The sequence below is a fragment of the Camelus dromedarius genome, chromosome 22, assembly GCF_036321535.1.
Source record: "Camelus dromedarius isolate mCamDro1 chromosome 22, mCamDro1.pat, whole genome shotgun sequence".
Classification (NCBI taxonomy): Eukaryota; Metazoa; Chordata; class Mammalia; order Artiodactyla; family Camelidae; genus Camelus; species Camelus dromedarius.
In genome coordinates this window covers 18,967,090-18,992,049 of record NC_087457.1, presented here as the reverse complement: position 1 = coordinate 18,992,049, position 24,960 = coordinate 18,967,090, and the positions used below count along the sequence as shown (strand labels likewise).

The 24,960-nt window shown below is 39.8% G+C and overlaps 1 long non-coding RNA gene across 1 annotated transcript in view; it reads left to right on the top strand.

Annotated features, from left to right (window-relative positions):
- LOC135318905 (uncharacterized) overlaps positions 1-24,960 on the top strand; it is an 80,412-nt gene that overhangs the window by 33,553 nt on the left and 21,899 nt on the right. Inside the window, exon 2 of the long non-coding RNA XR_010377337.1 lies at positions 13,279-13,406. This is a non-coding gene — a long non-coding RNA (uncharacterized LOC135318905). The remainder of the gene's footprint in view (positions 1-13,278; positions 13,407-24,960) is intronic.

Here is a 24,960-nt window from a genome sequence, read left to right as displayed (position 1 = left end):
GATAGAAGGTCACTAAACTCAAAGGCCAGGGTCACTCAGTGGTAGAGCCCAGGGTTCTACCCAGCTCTGCCTACCTCCACACTCATGCTCTTTCTGGATATAAATTCCTCTTTCTGGAGCCTTGGAGAAGCACGAGTCACATGTAGCACAGCCAGGCTGGAGGGGTCCTTCCTCAGACACATCTCTGTGCAGTGTGCTTCTCTAGCGGGTGGCTACTCTGGGTCCCCCAGTCTTGTGAATTGGTAAGATTTAATGTGGGCAGTCTTGGAAAATTTAAGGCTTACCTTTAACAATTCTTCAGGTGTGTGGGACTCTCTAAAGGGATTAGTTGAGAATGACAGAAGCCCCAGTATGCAATGGTGTACATACAGTTTACCAATCCCCTCAGCCAGTACTATGTGCATGACCAATGCCCACCAAAGCTCGCTGGGATTTGCTGTCATCCGGTGATAGCTCCAGGCTCTGGGCATCATGGGAAATCCTTCGCCTGTTGTGGCTGAAGGTAATGTCTCTGTCGTATCTCATGGGACCTTCCCCTCCCCTCCCTTGTCATGGTTTCCCATCACTGCCACCCCTCCTCTCTGTCCCCTGCCGAGTCAGAATGCTCTCACTGACAGATCAAAGCTTTTCTACTATCTTCTAAAGCTTCTTAGCATCTGAGCACAGTGACATCAAGTTTAGAGTCAAATATCCTGGTTTCATTAATTATATTTCAGTGACTCTAGTGATGCTTTCCCTAATTGACTCCTACTCAGCTAGAATTTATCTTATGTACTTGCTGCAATGTGAGTCTCTTCTTATCCCCTTTCTCTTTGATACCCACCCACCAAAAAAAGAAAACACTTTAAGGCTGAGGGCTTCCTGGAGAATCTGTTCCATTGGACAGAAGGATTGGACATGTCTGTGCTCACATCAAACATGACCTTCTGTTTCTATCCACTGAGGACCTGTATCCCACTTGCCAACTATTTTTCTACCACAGTTTCATCTTGTATAAGTCACTTTACCTCTCTGGGACCCACTTACTCATTTATTAAATGAAGGTACCTTCTAGCTGGAGCATTCCAGGATTGCATGAATTTTCCTATTTAGTCCCAAATTCATCAGCCCCAGGAGTGCCTCTCCTTACTTGGAGCTCTAGCCACAGAGAACAGGCAGTGCTGACCCAACCCTCCCATGGGTTCTCGTGCCAGGGCCCCAGGAACACTCTGGCACCATCTGGCTTCTGGGACCGAGATACCTCAAGTCTTCTTGATGAGGATGGAGGCTGGAGCTTTGTTTTAGGAAGTGGCTCAGAGTGACCCAGTCAGAGTTCAGGATAGTATGGGACTTAGCTCACAGTGACTGGTATCAGAGGAGCCCTAATGCTACAAGCTGCCTCCATATCCTTATTCACATTCCTCTTCAAGTCTCTACTTGTAAAATGAGGTTACAATAATGCCATGAAAACCTAAACTTGCCCTTAATAACTTCTGTCTTTTGCTGACAATCGATATTTTTCTTAAACAACTTTTCTTCAGTTTACAGCTGGCTTTTGAGGAGTAGTTTTTTCCCCCTAGAGTCTTAAGAAATGCTTCCTCAGCAAATTGAGAATAAGAATGTATATAAAAGTTTCTCTTTCCCTATCTCTGTGACTCATTCCAGAATGTTAGTTTAGAAGCTTTTGTAGTTCAGATGAAAGCTTCAGAAAAATGATAACATGTAAAAAAAATCTTCAGGATCATTCTAGAGTAGTCAAAGCTGAAAACAGTCAGAACTAACATCTTTAAAGATGCTGACAAAGTCGGTGATGGGTGAACCTCTGTCATGGGTACCATGATCCATGTGAGAGACTCGAGGGAGTACCTTCTCAGTTATGGAATATTAGAGTCCACTTGGCCTTTATATGATGGGTGTGCTTGCAATGAAAGAGCATTAAATTGTTAAAACTGAATCTTATTTTCCACTAATATATTTTTTAATGATTACTTATTGATTCTGTATTGGTTTATTGATTATGAATTTCATTTATTCATGTACTTATTCATTCAGAAATCATCCCTGAATCCTGTCTACCACGTGTCAGGCTCTGGTTGAAGCTCTGGCATTAATTAGAGCACTGAACAAGGCCCTCTGACTTCACAGAGCTTGCATTTGAGAGGAGGGGTTATAAACTGGCTAGTAAATGAGCAATAACAGATTGTGATAAATGTCAGGAAGCAAATAACATGGTATAACATTAATTGTCAAGCAAGGAATCACTGAAATAATAATTTGCTTACCCCTTTGGTTTTCCAATGCTCTGCTTTTTTCCCTGTTGTTGAAAGAATAATTGAAATAGTAATTTGCTTACCCCTTTGGTTTTCCAGTGCTCTGCCTTCTTTCCCATTGTTCCTCAGATCGAGTTCCTTAATTCAAGTTCAAGTAACTAATGATCAGAAAACAACCAAGTTTAAGAGAGCTGCTTTTGTGGTTGTAGAAAAACAGGCCTCCTCACTAACCCACTCCTAATTAGTATCTTTCTTGCATTTGGGGAACCTTCAAAGTAGACCATATTTTTTTAAATCATAGGATCCTCATTTAAAAAATAATTTTGACATGTATATCAAAAGATAATTTTAAAAGGGCTTACATTTAACAAAGCTCCATTCTAATTCATGGTGTTAATTTTCTGAAATAATATTGGCAGAAGAGATGAGAAATAAAATCGACCAACATGTAAAACTGGGGACTCACAGGGAGCTTTATGATTTCACCGTGGAAAGAACATCTTGTTCCACTGTCATCCAACCTCTGTTCCTTGTTCTGGCCTGGTTTTCCAGAACTTACAGTTCTGATTTGGGTTTTCCTACTGATTGGTGGACACCAGCAAAGCATTTACCTTCTGGGTCTTCTTATCTCTAATTTGCCTCATTTGTGTAAGTGTTGCCTGGGTTAGATGAGTCAAACCTTTAAAAATGCTATTTATATGGGTTTCTGTTATTTTTCTGTATCTTAGAATATAAGTTAGAATTGTTTGTATATTTTAGCGCTATCTTCAATTTTTGTTTTGGCTGCAAAATAATTAAAAAGTAATGAGATTTGTACAAATGAAATTCAACAATCAGACTCCCCACCATAAAGCCCAGGCCAAGGCAATAAATTTTAACTAGTGTTTAAAACAACCCGTCTGGTATTGAGGAAACCAAGTGGCTCTTTTTAAGTGGAAGAAAGGCAGGAGAGGTTTTTCTATATTAATGAGAAGCTCTAGTTTAATTCTGTTGGGAGGGATGCCGATGGCATATGAGGCTGTGTTATATTGGGTTGAACATCTGTCACTGGCTTACAGAGCTGTTAATCATTCATTTCATATTCAGACTTATCAGTATTCATTAAAAAATCTCCATTTGGGCAAGTCCTTCTGGGAAAAAGTACCCTATCTTGGCATCTTAGATTATTTTTTCTTAAAAAAAAAAAAAAAGGTTTGATTTTAAACACATTTTTCAGCCGGCAGCAAGCAGCATCTGGCAGCACAAGGTGGGAACTTGTCATCCATGCAGATGACCAAGCAGCTTGTCTCCAGGGAAGGTTTAGTGTTGGTAGGAGAAGGTTCAAAATTAAAATTTCAAGTCACCAATTTCTATCTTGATTCCTCACCTACAAGAAAATTTAGAAGTCAGTGCAAACGGCATTCCTTTAGCATCGCTCATGAGTCCTGCATATTTTTCTCAGGAGGTTGAACGAAACCTGAGCCAAAGCGCCTAGATGGCTAGAGCAGCCCTCTCATTGCCTCACCTACTTGGGAATCCAGGCACACACACAATGTCTGAAGGTCTAAACAGAAAATAGGATGTCCTGCTCCAGCAAAAATCAAATGATTTTCCGTATCTGCAGCAGAAAAACTAATCCAGCAGCGATTTCTTTTCCATCAGACCCACTTTGCAGCTTGGTGTGTATTAAAAATGCAAGAAATATGCACTATGACCCATGGCTGCTTATTTCCTATTTATAAAACATGACTATTCCTAATGTTACCTGTAAAGTAGCTACCATACATCATCCAGGCTCTTACAGATTCAGAAAGGAATTCATGTACACTGAATTGTTTCATGTAGGCAAGGCTATTAGAATAAATCTATTAGGTTTAGTACAAATGGAGCTCACAACCCAAACAACCCCTATCAAGAAAAAGCAAACGTTGGGTCTAAGTGAAACTATTTTCATTTAGATGAAATGAAAAACCAGGCTTTCTGTCTCCAAGAAATGAGAATATAAAGTATAAACTTCTGAAACCTCTAAATCCCAGCAGTAATGCAGTCTTGCAGGAGGATGTGGACAGTCAGCCAGATGCCCACAGAGGGAAGGGTTTGGTCTTGGCCCCTGGGCACTTGCCCTCAGCACTCTTCCCTGTCTTTGAAGGCTCCATGGAGGTGAGCAGCTGCCCAAGAACCAGAGTCAGTTTTATCCTGTGCTGAAGGCAGATGGTTTGTCTCCTCTCACAGAACACCTGAGGGTTTATCTGTCCAACTACAGACTTTAGACCAGCAGAATCTTTCCAAGCGGGGGATGAGTGGCTGGGAGCCATATACTGTCCCCCATCCCAGCCCAGCGGTCTCAGAAGTCTCGACTCGTGGCCTGAACCCAGTACTACAAGCATGTCTTTTGTCAGCCTGTATTTTGAAGAGATTAGGTGTCACCTAGCTTTAGCTGCAGCCTAAAGCTGATGTGGCTAGAGAGCAAGAAGAAAATACAGTGAGGGAAAAAAGACAAGATTTTTGCTTGTCCCTTTGCATTTCTTCCAACAGCTTCACTGATACTAAAACTTCTCAGTGCATTTAATTGCCCCAAAATGAGGACTGCATCCATGCCGTGTATCACCTCCTCTGGACTCTCAGCCTCTGGGAGCCTAAACACACGTGCTGTAAAATGTGGGGATCTCACAGCCCAGCAAATTCCCTCATTCAAAGGATTAACAGATACACACTACTATATATAAAATAGGTAAACAACAAAGACCTACTGTATAGCACAGGGAACTATATTCAGTTTCTTGTAATGAGCTGTAAAGGAAAAGAATCTGAAAAAAAAATGTATGTGTATGTATAACTGAATCACTTGCTGGACACCTGAAACTAACATTGTAAATCGACTACACTTCAACAAAAAATAAGAATTAAAAACAACAACAACAACACACACACACACAGGAACGGCAAGAGTGCAAGGACGTATTGTCTAGCCACAGAGAAGTATTGCTGAGCATTTTTTCCCCTTGAACTTTTATTTTGAAATAATTTCAGGGTTTAAAAAATACAGCAAAGTTCTGTATGTCCTTCACCCAGAGTCCCCAAATTTAACATCTCATATAGTCACAATTATGGGAGTACCTCTGTATAATGGCAGAAATCAGGAGATTAACCTTGATGCAGTCCTGTGATCTAATCTTCAGACATTCAGACTTTGCCAATTGTCCCATTAATGTTCTTTTCCTAGTCTAGGATCCAATCAAGGATCTCCCCTGGTATTTGATTTCCCTGTCTCTTAGTTTCCTTTAGTTTTCTCTCCATCTTTCTTTGTCTTTTCTCTCTCCCCACTAGTAACCACTAGTTTGTTCTCTGTATCTGTGAGAGTGTTTCTTTTTTGTTATATTCACTAGTTTGCTTTATTTTTTAGATTCCACATATAAGTGAAACCACACAATATTTGTCTTTCTCTGTCTGACTTATTTCACTTAGTATAATACTCTCCAGATCCACCCATGCTGTTGCAAATGGCAAAATTTCATTCATTTTATGAAGTTATTTTTTTCCCTTTGTAAATACTAAGTATCTTATGAGAAGATACTTTGAGACTAAATATCCTGTTTCTCATCATACTTTCAGTTGAAATCATACAGTAAAGAAGAGCTTCCTTTTCTCTCTACTTATTTTAAAATTATTTATTTGTATTAGTAAGGGCTGATGGATTCTTATTTTTCTTCTATGAGTCATACAATCCATTACTATTGTTATTTATTTTCTTACTCAAATTATTCCGAAGTTTGGCCATTGGGAGCCCTTTCACAGAGGTTCTTCTGTCCTTTTTGACATGTCTTGGCTCCTGGGCCAAGACTTTCTTACTTGGACACTTTGTTACTTTCTGACATATCAAGATGTTCCAGGCTCATCTTGTTCTTTCTTTGCTCCAACCCTGGAATCAGCCATTTCTTCTGTTTCTTGGAGGATGGTGTTTAGAGTCTAGGATCTTAGAGCTGGTTGTTTTCATTGCTATTGGAGTGTCATTACTTCTAGGCCTCTCAGTGGGCAAAGCCAAGACATACATGTATTATAGATACATCTGTTTCTGTTTCTATCATCTGTATGCACATTACAAACCATAAGTACCTACTATCTCCAATTCCAATCCAGACCCATAGGGCTCATTCTTATCTTCCTCCTTTCTCATTTGTAACTGCTTTCTCTGACAATGAGAAAGTCCATGTATACTTACTTACCTGCTCAATCCTAGAATATATACAGACTAGTTTAACATCTTACCTCCTTAAATGCCTGGCCTTAGTTACACAAGTGAGAAATTACACATGAACTTGAAAATGTCATTTTAAAAAATCCTCACCTTTCCTTCTCGTATCATTGCCCTTAGTAACTTTCTACAGTAATACAAATTTTACCTTTTATTTTATCACAAGGCTGTCTTATTTCTTATGTAGGATTCCACATTTATTAGAGAATTTTTTTCAAGTAACTGTTATAGGAGGAGTGTTGGGAGTGGAATAAAAATATATTATCTTTTCTTTCTCTGATTTTACTTAGAATGTTTCAAACAGACTAAAAGAAGAAAAGAGGAGTGTTACCTAATCCATCTATTTTCTTTCAATACAATCACTTTGTTTTTTTCATCTAGTTTAATTTTTCACCATGTTTTTCATCTAGTTTAATTTTTGTATTAATGGAATACAAAACCATCAGAACTCTCAACATGCAAAGCATTGACTTCTGTCCAATTTCTGAAGAAGTTGGGATGATGAAGAGTGAGAAGGTTCTCTGGAGACCTGGAGATTTATTGAGATTATCCTGAGCAAGAATGCCATCCCCCTGTTAAAGACAGAAATAACAAACACAGCTTTTCAGTATTTCTCTGTACTCTAATACATGAAAGCCGTTGGTCTGGGCCTTTTAAGACAGGCCATAGAACAATGTAGGCACATTGGTCATCACTGCAGAGGAGCTGAGATGCATGGAAATATTGTCACTGTAGTTTTTGCAATGCAGAACACAGCCCACAGACCTCTACTCTGTGCCTCTACTTTATTTAAGCATAGGATGCCAACAATAGATCACATTTGAGGCAGTTAACACCACATTTGGTTACCCTCAAATTCTCCAAGGACCTATATTTATTCAGTGTAGAGTTGATCATTTTCTTCATGATCAGCTCTGGCTAAAATAGGAAAGAGTGAGAAAAATTGTTGATAGAATATATGGGACCACCACCTCATATGTCCAAGATATTTGTACTGTATTTCTAACAGCTCAAGTAAGTAAAAATAGTAATTAATGGGTTAAAGTCACTGCCAAAACAAAGATTGTTTCAAAAACAGTTTAGCTGCATATCTGTTACAAGATTGCCCCTCAAAATTTTTTAAAAATCACTGTAAGGTTTAAAATAAAAGGATGGAAAAAGATATACTAGGAAAGCATAATAAAAACAAAACAGGGTGGCAAGATTATCACACAAAGTAAAATTAAAAACAAAAGGATCTAAATGGGACAAGAATGATATTAAAAATGATAAAAATGCAATATACGAAACCTATAGTTATAAAACTTTACGCACTAACATAGCAAAAATGTACATAAGGCAGTAAAACTATTAGAAGGCTTATGAGAATTTAATAGATCTCAATATTAGTGGTAGATTTTAGTATTACTCTTTTAGTAGTCAATAGATTGAATAGTTTAAGAGTATATAAGCTCATAAATGTTTTGATTATGTAGTAAACTTAATTGTAGACATAAAATATTTTGTTCTTTGTAGAGTTTTTTCAAATCCTTAATGAATATTTGCAAAAGTCGATCATGTACTAAGCCACAAAGAGACTCTCAATAAAATGCAAAAATTAGTACTATTACAAGACATATTATTGGAGTGTAATATAATAAACTGGAAATTATTAAAAGATTACAAAAATAGTCTAACAACTTAAAAGTTATAGCAAAGCTACTTTTTATCATACCTCTTGAATAGATGAGGAAGTCAAATCCAAAATCCAGACTACTTAGAGGTAATAAAAATGGAAATGACACACATCAGAACCTGTAGGTACTGATACACCTAAAACTAGACTCAGAGAAGAATTCATAGCCTTAAATTATCTTGTAATCAAACAAGAAATATGGAAAATTAACTAAAATTTAACTCCAGAAGTTATTTAAAAATAGCCAAAGTAAAGTTGGAAAAATAATTAATAAATAATTAGAAAAGAGAAAGTTTAAAATTGATAGCTGGGTTTAAAAAAAAATACCAAGAGAGATTATTGCTGGTAAATCTGGCCAAGAAAACACTTCAGAAGATATATGCATACAATTAAGAGTGAGAAAGGAAAACATAACTACAGTTTATACTGACAATCTAGAAAAAATGAATTCTTTTAAGGAAAGTTTAAAATATCAAAGCTGACAAGGTAACAAAACTTAAATATACCAACAATCAGAAGTTGACTATTTTGTTAAAAATTTACTTCCAGGTGGTGTTATAGGAAGGTCTTCTCAAACTTCAAAGGATCTGGTAATTTCCATGTTATTAAATTTTGTCATAGTGTTAAAAAAAAATGGACACTTACCAATTCAACTTTTTAGGGTATCATAATCCAGATCCCAAACCCACTAAAAATAAAAAGAATTGTATACCAAATACATTATAAATATATATATATAAATATCTTAAATAAAATATTAGCAATTTAATTTAGCAGTTGATTAAAAGAGTAACATATGATTCAAGCAACTTTTCTTTCAAGAATTTAAGAATAGCTCAAAATTTTAAAATGTATTAGTTGTGTCTTATTTCTAGATACCTGTGGTGGGCAACCTCTAAGATGGCCCCCACTGATCCCTGCCTTCTGGTGTTCGTTCACACCTTGTACCTGTATAGTACGCCCTCCTGAGTACAGTTTGCTCCAACAGAATTCAGCAGCAAGGACTGAGGGGATGTCATGTCCTTGATTAAATCACAAAACTTTCTGACTTACCTCTTCTTAGCAGACTCTCCCTCTTGCCGGCTTTGATGAAGCAAGTTGCCAGGTTGGGGAGGCCACCATGGCAGGGAACTGAGGGTGGCTTCTGGCCAAGAGCCAGCTGGGAACAGCAGCCCTCAGTCCAGCAGCCCTGTGACGTGGATCCTGCCAACAACCATGTAACTGAGGTTGGAAGCAGATCCTTCCCCAGCTGAGCTTTCACAAGAGAACCCAGCTCTGGCCAACAGCTCGATTACAACCTCATAAGAGACCCCGAGCAGAGGATCTAGCTAAGACATGTCCGATTTCTGACTCACAGAAACTGTGCAACAATAAACGTGTGTTGTGTTAAGTGGCTAAGTTGGTGGCAGTTTGTTACATAGCAATAGATGACTAATTAATACTGATGCCCAACATGCAAAGCATTGACTTCTGTCCAATCTCTGGGCAAAATTGGGCAGCCGTTTTTGTGAGGCGAGACTCCATTCATTGGACCTTATCTTCTCATAGAGGAATTTCTGAGACTGATTTCCCTGCTTTCACCAGTGTCTCTTTGCTTTTAAATGAAAATCATAATGTTTTGCTTCTTTGCTTTAAACCCTTCCATGGCTTTTTCCTTTGTTTGGAGCAAAAGTCAAAACCCATACAATGGTCCATAAGTAGAGTGACCATATAATGTACCCCGTAAATTGGGCCAGTTTTAAAGTGAAAGGGGGAGTTATTACAGATTATCCCAGAACAATCATAAACAGGGCTGTCTCAGGCAAATGAGATGTATGGTCACCCTGCTTATAAAACCTTATATGATCCATCCACCCTCTGCTACTTACTAGCCATCATCACCTACTAGTATCACCCTCTCTCTCTGCTCTGCCTAAACAGGCCTTCTTCCTGTGCTTTGAACATGCTAAGCATCTCCCACCTCAGGGCCTTTGCACTTGCTCATGCCTCTAATTGGAATGTTCTTCCCCTGGATAAGTGGATGTCTTATTTATCCCTTTCTTCTGAACCCTGGCTCAAATACCTGCTTATTTGGGAGATTCTCTTTGACCGTCCTGTAAATTACAGCAGTCTCCTCCCTGCTCCTCGCAGTGTTCCTTATCCCTCTCACCCTGCTGAATTTTTCTCCTGCTTTCCTTCTCGCCATCTGTCATGTTAGATGTTTATCTTTTCTTGTTTATAGTCTGTTTTATCCCACAAGAATGTAAACTCCATGAGAACGAAGACTCTATTTTGCTCATAATTATGTCTCCAGTCCCCAGAACAGTGCCCAGAATGTAGGGAGCGCTATGAATATCTATTGAAGGAATGAGTGAGTGTTTGAAGTGAAGAGACATGTGGAAATCTTAGTGCTCCCTGAGGAATAGCATGAAATATTTATATTTAATCCCATCATATGAAATAGGAATAACTTATCAGCAGAAAGTATGGCCATATGATCTTTGTAACATAAAATCATAAACACGAAAGTCCACAAGCATCATGAACGAGAACAAAACCCAGCAAACTATTAAACTAAGAAAGATGGATTGTTTCAAGGTTTTTATGTTCATATTTGCTTGCATCTTGCTAATTGAGTTTGTCATCCCTTTATTCTTGCAAGTGTTAACAGTCTTATAAGAGTATATGTTGGAGAAAAATATATAATTTTGAACATTCTTTCCTTTAGCTTAACTGTTTCTGAGGAATGAAAACCACTGGTCAGATTTTGGTCATGGAACACCCTGGAGTGTCCTGCTGACTTGGAACTTAAGAGCTGGTGTAATAAGTCACAACCAGTTCAGTGTAAATAGACCTTGGAGGGCTTCTCCTTCATTAGACAGACAAGGAAATTGGGATCCTGGATGGTTGTGACTTGCCTGAGACAGTGGGCCTCCAGTGAGGGTGTGCCAGTGTGCTCTTCAACAGCAGTATCTGAGAAAGCCTGCATCTCCACACTCTTGCTAACATTGAGATCTGTATAAAATAATAGTCAATTTAATAAAGGAAAGTTGAAATCTCATTTGTTGCAATTATAATTTTAGTTAAATTACTAGGGTGATTGAATATTTTCCGTATGTTTAATATTTATGTTTTTATGGATTTCTACTAATCTCTTGTGTGAAGTTAGCTACTGTGTTAGTCTTTTTATTCTTGAATTATTAGAATCCTCTCTGTATGTAAGAGCTGTTACGTTGTCATTGGTCACTTGCCTTTTACTTTTGTTCCAGATTGCTTTTTGATACATAGAAGATGGGTACATAAGTAATTTCCTGTATAACTTTTTGCCTTTGATTTCATGTTTATAAAACTTTCTATACCTTATGTGTATGTGGAGAGTTGGGGGAAGGAGTTGTATGTGTGTTTGTGTGTGTATGTGTATCTTTGTTCTTCTTGTCATCAAGTGAGGCAAAAGTTATATGGCTATAGCACAGGGAACTATATTCAATATCTTGTAATAACCTATAATGAAAAAGAATATATGTGTGTGTGTATGTGTGAATAACTGAATTACCATGCAGTATACCAGAGACTAACACAACATTGTAAATCGACTATTCTTTAATTTAAAAAAATTGTCATATGGCTAATAGTTTATTACACACATACCACCCTGTGTCTGTCAGTCAGTCAGGGAGTAAATCACACTGACTTTCTTTGTGTGTCTCAGAGTGATGTGAAACAAATCTATGGACCAGTAGGTGTCCTGCTGTGGCAGCCCTGGTCTTCTGTGCTGGGAGACAGCTAGTCTCAGAAGCAGGAATGATGGGACTCATCACTGCCTGCCTTTTTACCTTTCTTGTCTTTTCCCCTTATCCTTCCATTTTTCTGTTCCAATTTCCTCTCCTTTCTAAGTTGCTGAACAAGTTTATAAGAATGGGGATTGATTTATCTTGAGAATAGGCAACTACAAATTACACTGTAAGTCTCCCCAAAACTGGACTATATTTAAACCTAGAACACAATACATACACTCTACATTTGATAGATGGAATAATTTCAAACTTGAAGCAAATAAGAAATTTCTGTGACCGTACTAATGACCCAAGTCATTGACCGAATTTTAATCAAAGTTGAGAGCTTTGAGTCAGATGCAAAATGAGAGTAGAAAATAAACAGTAGAAGAGCAACAGAGGGAAGTTTTGGAATCTGTTTTCCTAAAACAAATAAAAGAAAATGGCTCTTTTGGAGTGCCTCTGCTTTTCTTCTCGGTCTTTAGATGGGACATAGACCAGCTCCTTCTGTCAGATTCTCCTGGATTTCTGCTTCTATCAAATTTGGCAGGAAAGACTGAGTGCGGCAAGATGCATTACACGTGGTCGTTCAGTCTTTGTAGCATCCTTTATCTATCAGCGCATATGGCCTCCATTTGTGAGCCTGGCCCTGCTGTTGTCCTTCCTTTGGCAATGACCCTGACTGTACACAACAGAGATGGAAGGTTCTAGTACTTACATCAAATCTATTTCTTCTGGTGTCCCTGCCTTCCTTTGTCCCAAGTCTGATGACTGACATTTGCCCTGTTTTCTCTTTATCCATATCACTAGCATGTAAACCCAAGGGTTCTGTAGTCTCTTTATAATCTGGATTCTGAAGTCATCACCTCCACCTTCTTCTCCGTCCAAGGTTGGAGTCTTGCTTCCTGCTGCTTTGCTTATCTAATGGCTGTCCATGAGGAGTCAGGAAGCCCCCAAGACTGGGGAAGAGATCCCATGCTTCATGTCAACCACAGGCAGCCCCCTCCCCAAGCACGCTGCTCGCCATGTTCTCTCTACCACACCTGGGCTGTTTCCCCTGCCTGCAGCTACTTCCCCTCCACCCCCCAGGGGCCAGATCTAGGCTGGTTTTTGCCCCTTCCAAACTGCTCCATGTGACCTTGGCTAATTGGACCTGACTCAGCTACGTTCTGAGATGCTGCTGTGGTAAACGAACTAAAGGAGCATGACATCAACAAACTCAAAAAAACTCCTGATTGAGAGGATTCAGTCTATAATGAGAAGATGGTTTGCCTTTGGCCTTTACACTGAGCTCTTACTATTTGCCACTATCTTAAATACCACTTATATCTTTTCCATTTCTTCATCAAAACTGTTCCTCTTTCATTACAGGTCTTCTAAAGAACAGCTCAGCGGAGTGAAAGGATAAGCAATTTAGAATGTGTGAGGATGCCAATTCCTTGGAGAGGCAAGGGGAGATGGATCACGCAGGCCGGCTTCTGCAGCTGAGAAATCTCACAGTAAGATTTGTCTCTTCTTAAGCTGGATAAAGTTGGCTCTGTTTACCTGTGTATCTGTAATTGTTCATGCCCCTTCAGCACTTTCAAACAACAAACTTCTGTTATTGCAGGCAGAAACAACTTATCGGTAGAATATGGGGTAGCTCACAGAATTAACAGCAAGGATAGGGAATACGACAAGTACCAGGGGAGGCTGGGTGGTTGGCACAAGGTAGGACTGCTGCTTGTGTGGGTGCCACTGGACCCTGAATGCTGCCAGTGCTGCCACCAGGATGAGTTCTCAATTGTTGCTGCTCCTGGGATTCGTTGCTCCAGACTCAAAATCTTAGGCAAGAGTGAATCGTGGCTGTATTTGGGTTGTAACCCCATATCCTCGCAGCTTTCCATGATGGCTGGACAGCCAAAAATATGGCAAGTCTTTATTTCTCCTCTAACAACTCACTTGAGAATACACATAATATATCAACAGAGACTCCCAAGAGTGTTGCTGATATTCATCTAATTGGAAGACTAGCCCCCAGTGGCCAAGAGGCAGAAAGCTGAAATGAATAGACCTGGAATCTTCCTCACACTCACACTCACACTCACGGGCTCAGTGTCTGTCCTCCCCTAGATGATTGACCCCGTGAGGTCAGAGCATGAGTGTCTTATTACATCCCGGTGCTGCTCAGAGGGTATTATAGGTTGAATCGTGTTCCTCTCGAATTCATATGTTGAAGTCTTAACCCACGTGAATGTCACCTTATTTGGAAGTAGGGTCACTGCAGATGTAATTAGTTAAGATGAAGTCATCCTAGAGTAGAGTGGGCCCCTAATCCAATCTGACTGGTGTCCTTATATAAAGGGGAAGTTTGGACAGCGATCCGCATACAGGGAGAAGGCCATGTGAAGACTGGAGTTATGCTGCCACAGCCAAGGATTTACCAGCAGCTAGGAGAGGCTGGAAATAGATCCTTCCCTAGAGCCTTCAGAGGGAGCATGGCTCTGCCTTGACTCTGGACTTGTAGCCTTCAGAACTATGAGACAATAAATTTCTGTTGTCTAAACCACATGGTTTGTGGTACTTTGTTATGGCAACTCTAGGAAACTAATATGAAGGGCCTAGGATTGAAAAGGATGCACATTTGTTTGAATGAAAGTATAAAGAATTTTTGTGTCCCTTCCTAATTGTGAGATCTTGATGAATGAATTTTTTTCCACAATATAAGATGGAAGAAATGTCTCACTTATTTTGTGTCTTTAAATCAAATGTATTCTTCTCCCCATCCCAGTGGGTTAGTAAGTAACTTTAATGTTACCATGGTTCCCCCTCTGCCCCACATCCATGGCTGTTGTGAAGATCCTTGGGGTCTTACATCATTAAAAACCTTTGGAGAGGACTTTTGTTCCTGAGCACATGGAGAACCAAGCTTGTACCACACTGGGCTTCTCATCGAGGCTGGTACCCTGGCCTCCCCAAGAACACCTAAGAACCACGAGCCCTTGGGTCTTGCCATCCCTCCACGATGTAGCAGGTTTCAACTGATTCTCACAACTCTGGAGACCAGGTAGTCATCTCTCCTCCCCCAAAATCCTGTTCCTTTTTCAGTCTTGAAGAATAAAATCTCTCTCCTTAGCTCTCATACCTTCTTCCCTTCTGCTCATTCACCTCTCTCCTCACCACCCGCCCCCCCTACCCCCGAGACATCTTAATAGCTTCAGCTTTCCAAAATCAAAACCAGCAAGCTACATTTGACCTGGGCAACACAAGCCCTTCTTGAGGCAACTGAATGCAATGAGTGGGCTACCATCTTCTTGGGAACAGCAAAATTTAGTGTGAATGAAACACTATTGTTTCAATGTTGTTCCCAATTATTTACTCTCTCTTTCTATAAGAGGGTTAGACACCCTGCCCACTGCTATGTGACTTGTCATGCTCCCTTGTGAAAAATATATGTTCCCTGCCTCCAGTAATGTCAGGCTTAGCTTTGGCCAGTGGGAGATGAGCAGACATGACATGTCTGAGCATTGTTCCCACTAGCACCCCTTACTTTTTCCCTTTGTCTTGGGAATAGTATATTCCATATATAGGCATATCTCACAGATAAACTGAATATTGCAGTAAAACAAGTCACATGAATTTTTGGATTTCCCAGTGTCTATAAAAGTTATGTTTACACTATACTGTAGTCTGTTAGTGTATGATAGCACTGTATCTTAAAAAATGTGTATACCTTAATTAAAAATACCTTATTGCTGAAAAATGCTAACCATCATCTGAACCTTCCGCAAGTCATAATCTTTTCACTGGCAGAGGGTTGAAATATTGAAACAATTACCAAAATATGACATAGAGACACAAAATGAGAAAATGCTATTGGAAAATGGCACTGATAGATTTCCTTGATGCAAGTTCAATTTATAAAAGTACAGTATCTGTGAAGTACAATAAAATAAAGCGTGATAAAACAAGTAACGCCTCTAGAACATTCAACCTTGATTCTCATGGGACAGACCTACAACCAACTTGCAGCTTGTGCAGAGCCATAGTCTGGAGCTAACCCACAGCTGATGCATAACACATGTGAGAAACAATTCTTTGTTATTGTAATCTACCAATTCACACTCATGTTTCTCCTCATGCTTGTGTGAAACTTTCTCTTACTAAATGTTATTGTAATGTACCAAGATTTAGAGCCTAGGGTTGTTTGTAATCATAGTATAATCTAGCAAAATCTTACTAGTAAAATACCGAAATAATTATCCTTCTGTATTGGGAAGGATTACTTCCCTTCTCTGAGCCTCCTCTCATTACATGTGAAGTTGATTGGTTGGGCCACATGATATCTTAGGTTCTTTCTAGTTCTAATCTGCTAGAATTCTACATCAATATGACCAGGGTCCACAGGATTCATCCATGAGGCATCTGCTCACCTCTTGCCCTCTACTTGCCCTCTTCTCTACTACAATCTTTGTTCTAACCCTGATATATATGACACAGCAGGGAGCCAGCATTGCAGTGTAGAAAGAACTGTGGTTTAGGACACATGCAGACTCAGTTCTAATCCCAGTAACCAATTCCTATCTGTTTGACTGTCAGTAAGAGTTAAGTTTACCTAAACTCTGAGCTTTCATTTTCCCATCTGTAAAATGGGAATAATGATAGGATCATGAACAAGAAATAGGATAACACATGTAAAGTTTCTAATACAGAACTTGTCAGACGTTAGGTATGAGTAATTGTTAATTCCCTTCTTTAAGGGTTTTCTTCACCCAAGAAGATTTGCAACTTAATGTAAATCAAGTCTAAGAAAAAAGGGAGAAATTCTGAAAATTCATTTCAGATATCAGCTGTAGACAGAGGAGGTGATATTAGGAACTCCTTTTTCCCCACACATTAAACATATGGAAGGATGGAGCCTCTGTCGTTTCACTTACTTTCCATGGTCAAGCTTGTTGTAACTAGGGCGAGGAGATAGAGTTCTCTCACAGGGATAAGTAGTGAACACTTGGAATAATGGTACACCTACCTCAAGGGGTCCACACCTCTTTCTTAAGGAAGCCTAGGGAACAAACCCAAGAAATAGAGGGTGGTAAGCTAGATCCAATGCTGCTGAGAGGCTGAGTGAGAGGAGGTCAGAGAAGTGACCACTGGGTTTGGAAATACAGTGGTCTTTTGTTTCATCAGTAAGTCATTCTTCTAAGCTGACGTATTAAGTACTTACTATTGTGTACTTTCTGTGCTAGAAGCACATGATGGTAATACTCTTGTCATCACTACTTCTGTACTCTGAAAATAGAGCTGATTAAGGGTCAGTGATACCCTGGAGCAGCTTGTGGGTCCAATAATCAAAGGTATTTGACCACAAAAGTAGAAAGTGTTAATAAGAGAAGAAGGCCATTAGACAGAGGTGGTTTTAATACCTTAGCAGCCTGTGTAAGCAAACCAGAACCTGACCCTGCAAATGCCACAAGTTATCCAACTACAAACAGCCAACTAGGCTTTTCCACAGAAGACACACAGTTAAGCTACAGCCAATCAAACAAATTCCTCCCTTTGCTTCCACCTTTTCTCGATAGAAGTCTTGCCCCCTACCTTGTTATCATGGAGTGCTCAGGACACTTGTTCTTTGGCATTGTCGATTTCAGTAGATGTTTGCTCAAAAAAACTCTTAAAATTTTAATACGCCTGTTTATCTTTTAACAAAGATAACCTGAATTTTGATTTGTTCATAGTTACGTGCATTTTTGGAGAGGAATCTTTGGCTAAACAAACAGCAACTAGTATACCTTCTGACCAAATTAGCTTAAGGGGTTTTTCTGAAGACAGAAGAAAGCACTGACCAATAAGTTTGCGTTTCCTTGAAGATTCTCTACAATCCTTCTTATTAGTTAGATGTTCCTGGCTCATCCCTCACATTTCCCCCAGACCTAACTCTCTGCTTGTTGGAGAGGAATCTGCAGGAGTTTACAGAGTTGGGGGTGGGGACTGTGTTGGTGAAGCAATAGCAGTGATGTGGGACTGAAATGCTGACTCTATGTGTTTTTCTCCTCAACCTGCTTGTGGTTGAACACAACCCCTGCTGTCATTTTGATATTTGGCAAGGGCCTGAAAAACCTGAAATTTCGCCATGTGATCTGTATCTACTTTGACATTTTAAAAGAATTGCTTTTTTAAAATGTAAATCCTAACTCTGTGATTTTTTTCCTTTAATAGTTGAGAATATTATGGTTGGTAAAGAGATCTCCAAGTTTTGAGGCTTAAACTATTAAAAAAAAAAAGTGAGAATCTCTACAACCCTGACAAATTTAGCCTCTCCTCTGTGTATATCTGGAGATGAGGGAGCTCATTGTCTCACTACCCAAGGGACAAAACCAATTTTCAACTAATGGGATTCTAATTTTGAGGAAATCGTTTCTGATGCTTAATTAAAACTTGCCTCCTTGTAATTTCCATCAAGTAATTTATGCTGGGGATAATGTAAGTGTGCATATTAGTCAAGCTTTTCTATAAACTGAAACAATAGGATATATATAGATATATATGTAAGAGAAGATTTATTATAGGAACTACCTCGTACAATTTTGGAGGCTGAGAAGTACCCCCATCTACCTTCTGCAAATTGGAAAACCAGGAAAGCCAGTGGTTTAATTCAGTCCATGTCCAAAGGTCTGAGAACCAGGAGTCTGCTGGTGTAAGTCCCAGAGTCTAAAGCCTCAAGAACAGGAGCTCTGATATCTGAGGGCCAGAGAGGATGGACTTCCCTGATCAAGAAGATAGAGTGAGAATTCTCCATTCCTCCACCTTTTTATTCTGTTTGGGTCCTTGATGGATTGGATAATGCCAGCCCACAATGGTGAGGGTGGATCTTCTTTACTCAGTCTACTGATTCAAATAATTCTCTTCTAGAAACATCCTCATAGACACACCCAGAAATAATATTTTACCAGCAACCTGAGCATCCCATAGCCCAGTCAGATGGACACATAAAATTAACCATGACAGCATGGTACAATAAGAAATATATTTGTTGTGGGAGGGTATAGCTCAGTGGTAGAGTGCATGCCTAGCATGTATGAGGTCCTGGGTTCAAGCTCCAGTACCTCCATTAAATAAATAGATGAATAAACCTAATTACCTCCCCCACCAACACCCCTCAAAAAAAGAAATATATTTGGCCTTTTGACCTGGTACCCAGGTACAGAGCTCCAGAAACTCCTGGAATTTCCTGATTGATAGGAGTGTCTTTTGTTATTCATAATGAGCCCCTTCTGTCACACCTGAGTTTATGCTAATCAGGTGACTTAAGGTGGGACCTCTGGATAGCTTCAGGATGGGGGTCAGTCAAAAACCAAGCCAACATTAGAGGGTTGGACTTTCGGCTCTACCACCCTGGCCTCTGAGGAAGGGAGAGTGGATGGAGATTGAGTTCAGTCACCAAAGGCCAATGATTAATTAATCATGCCAAGTAATGAAACCTCTATAAACACCCATAAATGACAGGGGTTGGGGAGATACCAAGTAGATAAGCACATCCATGTGCTGGGAGGCTGGGGCAACCCAACTCCACAGAGACAGAGGCTTCTGCACTCAGGACAATTTCAGACATCACCCTATGTACCTCTTCATCCAGCTATTCAACTGTGTCCTTTATAATAAGTTGTTATAGTACGTATAGCATTTCCCTGGGTTCTGTGAATCATTCTAGCAAATTATGGAGTCTGAGGCTGGGTAGGTGTGGGAACTTCTGAATTTTCAACCAAGTCAGAAATGCGGGTCTGATATTGGTGTCTGAAGTGAGTGAGGAATGTTTTGTGGGAACTGAAATCCTTTAACTTGTAGGAGAATCTAACTCCTGGTAGTTAGTATGAAAATTGGACTGAATTGTTGGACACCCAATTGGTATCCAGAGAATGAGAGAATAAGACAAATCTACTCCATCTTTTATATAAAAATCCTTTGGCTATTCTTTAGTCTTCTCTTATGTCAAACGTCTTTAATTCTTCAAACTCTCGCATGAGGTAACTGACCAACTGCTCATCACCCATGTCAACCTTCTCTACTACTCATCAGAAACTCTAGTTTGTAAAAGTCCATCTTACAATGCTATACTTAAACTTCAGCACGCTTCTCTAGACATGGCCTTAAGAGGACATCACAGGTGCCCTAGGCAAGTTAATAATTTTATGCCCTTTCAAATGGACATGCCCCAAATACGCGTCTATTATTTGGAGTGGGGCTAGGAGGGTTGGCCAGCAGAAATCCTGGACCTCTTTATTGTCCTGACCAGTTCAGGTTTTGCCCAATCACAAGCACCCTACCCAGCAAACACCAGTTTTAAAGATAACAGAACCCATCTCCTTGAAAACCCATTAGTAACCCTCAGCTATAACTCGGACGTGTCTTCAGAGAACTCATCTCTAATGCCAGTGAGCTTATCAGAAAGTATCAAGTTCAACCAAGAAATCTAGGAAATGACATTTTCTCCATCTTCTTACACATCCTATGATACTGAGCATCTTATAGTTTGGAGCCCTGGACACCAGCATGGCTGACATGCTCCTTAATTCAGCACTAGATCTGACCAATTATTTCCTGTATTCTGGGTTACTATGTTGACTGTATCAACATTTAAAAAATCCTATGACAGTACAGCTTTTAGGAGATTGTGGCTAACTTTAAAAGGAGTTTTTCTTTTCTTACATGAATTGCCAAGCCAGTCTCCTCCTCCTATATTTATATGTTTGACTTTTACAAGCCTGAATATAGAATTTTACATGTAGCCTGGTTGACATTCACTTTGTAAGATTCAGTGAACCATTTTAATTTGTCAAAAACATTTTTAATTTTATTCAGATATGTCAGTATGGGATATTTTAGGCAATTGGATTGTCTCATTAACAAAAATTTGGAGATGAAAATTTGATCACTAAATTAGGGAAATTTTTTTCTTTATATTCTAGAGATGTGCTATCTTAACAGTAGTCACTACCCTCATATGACTTTTGAACTCTTGAAATGTGTGCAAATTGAGTTGTGCTCTAAGTGTAAAATGCACACCAGATTTCAAAGGCTGAGTATTAAAAAATGAAATATTTCATTAACAATTTTTTAAAATGTCGATTACGTGTAGAAATGATATTTGGGTATATTGAATTAAATAAAATGTTATTAGTTTTTTTGCCTATTTCTTTTAACATGTTAAAATGTGGCTAGTTGAAAATTTAAAGTTACATTTGTGACTTGCATTTGTGGCTCGCATAATATTTCTACTAGATAGTGTTACTCTAGAGGTTGAAGTGACTTCTAGCTTCCCTCTCCTAGAATTAGATAATTAGAGCAAACTTGAGTTGGGCAGTGGAAACTTGGACAGAAGGCAGTGGAAATTTTGATGCAAGTACCAATGTGTTGGTATGTGAGTGGAGGTAGTAGTATCGGGCAGTCAGAGAGCAGCATGTATGTATGTGGTGTGTAAGTAGGAGGCTTGAAAAGGGGCAGGAGATGAGAGACAGTGTCTAGCAAGGCAGGGAGAAGACACCCAAACTGACCAGCAATTTTCTACAATTCCCATGTAATATATCATCCCTGCTGATGTCTTGGTTGTATGAGAGTTTATCCATATGGCTCACCCCACAGCCTTTCCCCCAGTCCACCCAATCAGGGAAGTCTAGGCTGCTCAGTCTAGCCTGGTACCTCTTTAACTAAGCCCATCCATGTTTTGCCAGCAGAGGAAGAGAAGAAGTGGAGATTCATACCCTGCTATATTTCCTCCTCTCCATCCACGCAGAGCAGACAGTCACCATCTGTGAGCCCAACGTGTGGAGACCATGCTGTCTCTTGTATAAACACAAAATGCAAAGCCAAGCTAGCTAACACCAGTCCATGTAGCTAACAGCAGTACCCACACCTCTGTGTTGAATTTTTGAATTATGAAGGCAACTGGGTAGGCCTTCATACTGAATGCTCCACATGTTCCCATTAACTGTCAATTCCTATGTAAACAAGAGGTACTAGTCCCATCCAAGATGGTAGAAGTCTCACATTGGCAGCCTGAAGTCTGAACATTGCCCTCAGATATATTTTGTTTGGCTTACACAAGGTTTTAAAAAGTTGAACCAACTTTGGAAAATCAAAACATCTCCCATTAAGCTCCCATTTGAGCTTCCCTTGAAAATTCCTAAGAGAATATTGGGTCAGTGTTCCCACAGAGTAGAAGTGGGCTGGAGTAGAGTAACAGTAACCTCATTACCCCAGGCCTGTGATCACCCTGCCAGGATCCCTGGGCACGTGCACAGACACCGCCAAATCTACACAGTGGAGTTGTCCAGCCGGTCCATGGATTCATCTGTGTTCACTCCCCTTTGGTCTTCCTGATCGGAGAGCCAGAAAGAAAATGCCATCAAGAAAGTGGCATGACGCAGTTTTATCGTGATGGTTTTATTGCCAGGGAGGTGTAAGAGTTAGGTGAAGGTGGAGGTTCTAGAAGGGAGAGATTAGGAGCCTGGATACGGCTTCTAACTGGATGTGTTTCCAGTAGAAGTGGGAACAAGGAAGTCTAGTTAGCCACTAGCCAAAACCCATGCAACTGTTTCTGCTTCCTTACACTAGTGGACTTACATTTAGAAGGGTAGCTTTTCCCTCCTAATAAAAGGAAAAGACAGTGTAGCAATTGCATGGGGTCCATGTGGGTGGAACAGATTGCATAATGGTTTGCTGGCCTAGCCAGCTGGATGGAGGAACACCCTGCTCTCCGAGTGATAAAGGGCCGTGTGCTCACACTTCTGAGGTCCAAAGAGCAGGTCAGTCCCATGCCCCTGTGTGGAGGCTGGGACAGAGGGTCGAGAAAAAAGGCTGCCTTGTTTAAAACAGTCGTCTCCTGTGATATTCCACAGACTAGGTTTTTATTTTAAAGTAACAGAATTAAAAAAATAAAAACAAAAACAGAAAAGGGATGGTAACCCAAACACAACAGCACCTTTTTTTTTTTTAAAAGCATATTGGATAGAAAGATATTGCTTAAGAAAGACCTGAGTTTCTTTCACATTCCTGAGGTGAATCTAGATAGCTTTTATAAACTTAAGTCCACTCTGCTTGCTGATTTTGGCCTCATTTCCTTTTAGAGAAAGAAAAGACTTTTGACAAGCCCTCAACCCATGGTGTGTTTTCACTCCTTAGTGATGTCTAATTCAGGAGGCCAATTTTAGCCACATTGGGCAGCTTCCTGAAGGAGGGTCAGGTCTCACATGTTCTGTAGTGACCAGTTTATATTGAGGACCAAACTGGCCTCTTTTAAATGACCGTGCCCTTAGCCAAGATCTAGTTTCCTACTGACAGTGATCGTAGTGTGAGCTGGTCATTAAGTCATATGTTTGTTTGCCTATTTGTTTGGAGTAGGGATGGGGCTGAAAGAAAGACCTGTTAGAAGCTGAGAGATTGACTGAAATTTGACTTGCATTTTATTATAAATGTGTTCAGTGATTTTCTCCTGAATCCAGTTCTGATCCATGCAATCTAACACAAACCAGTAAAAAACAAACAAAAATGGCTACTCCACTTTATCCCTACTCTTGTATTCTCAAAGTTTCTTCTATTTTCCTTACTCTGAGTCCAGCCTACCAGGATAGCTCTGAATTCACATCTCTTACTGCAGCCTTTAGTTTTTAAAGGATTGGATTTTTTTTCCTTTATAGCACTACAGGTACATTTATAAATCATCACCCTATGATAGCCTTTGCATTACTCCGTAAGTTTCATGGTGTTGTTTATCTTTGAACTTCTGTATGCATTGTCTGCTCAACTAAACTATGAGCTCATTGACAGTAGTGTAAGTATCTTGTACCTTTTTGTGTTGGTCCTGGCTCTCTGGAGAGTGCTATGTGCAGGATAGGTTCTCAGAAACAATTTGCTGAAGAAATGGCACCCTGATTGATTTGGAGCATAGAATTTGCACAAAATGGTGATTATCTTTGCTCTTGTTGTAGGTAAAGTCAAGAGATTGGGAGATTCATTCAAACAGGGACTCAGAATCAGAATATCACCTGTCTAGGGGCAGGTATTCTAACTCCACACCCTAGTGGATGGTCTCCTCCATGATGGTGCCAAGGTTTACATTTGGCTTTTCTGGGTTTTATGTTCCCTTATCTGTGCACCCCTCACACACCCCACACACACACACACACACACACACACACACACACACACACACACACACACACACACACACATGCAGAGACATCACACACCACATGTACCTCTCTGTTTTGCTTCTGCATTCTTCCTCATCTTCTGTTCTCTAGAAATATTCAATTTTTTAAAAGCTACACTGAGTGCCTAAGGTAAAACCCATTGAGGTGGTATTTCTCAGGAACCACAAATTTAGGGAATGGATTATTAAGATCAAAAATTATTTTTTAGAATTTTAACTAAACCAGTCCAGAATTCAAGAGCACCATGGCTTCATGCGTTGTATAGATTGCTTTACCTTTTATCCAAATATAAATTTTATCAGCATTTGAAGAGCTAAGAAAGGAGAGACCTCTTGGGAAGGGAAAGTCTATTATAGCACGCTCTTACACCACCCTAGGCTGTCTGGGCCATTCTGAACAATGCAGGCAATTGAAGAATTCAAATGAGTAGGTGATCCTTTCCATCTTTACAAGGCATCTCTGGAATACCCCAGCACTGGGGTTTCAGTGGATCCTGAGACTTCCTTCCTCTGGCACAATCTTCCTATCATGATGGGCCATGTTTCAAGGTCTTTATATTACACATGCCCAGGCAACTTTTGAGTTTATTCTAAACGTCTTTTTTTTTTAATTAACTTGTTTTAAAAAGGAATTTTTCATCCCCTCCGACCAAAAAAAGAAAAATCTACTTCACTTCAAAGTGCCTGTTATGGGCTGAATTGTGTCTGCCCCAACCCCCACCCCACCCCAACCACCAAATTCATATGTTCAGATTCTAACCCCACTACTTCAGAAGGTGACTGTATTCGGAGATAGGGTCTAATGAGATAATTAAGGTAAAATAAGGTTATATGAGTGGACCCTAATCCAATATGACTGGTGTCCTTAC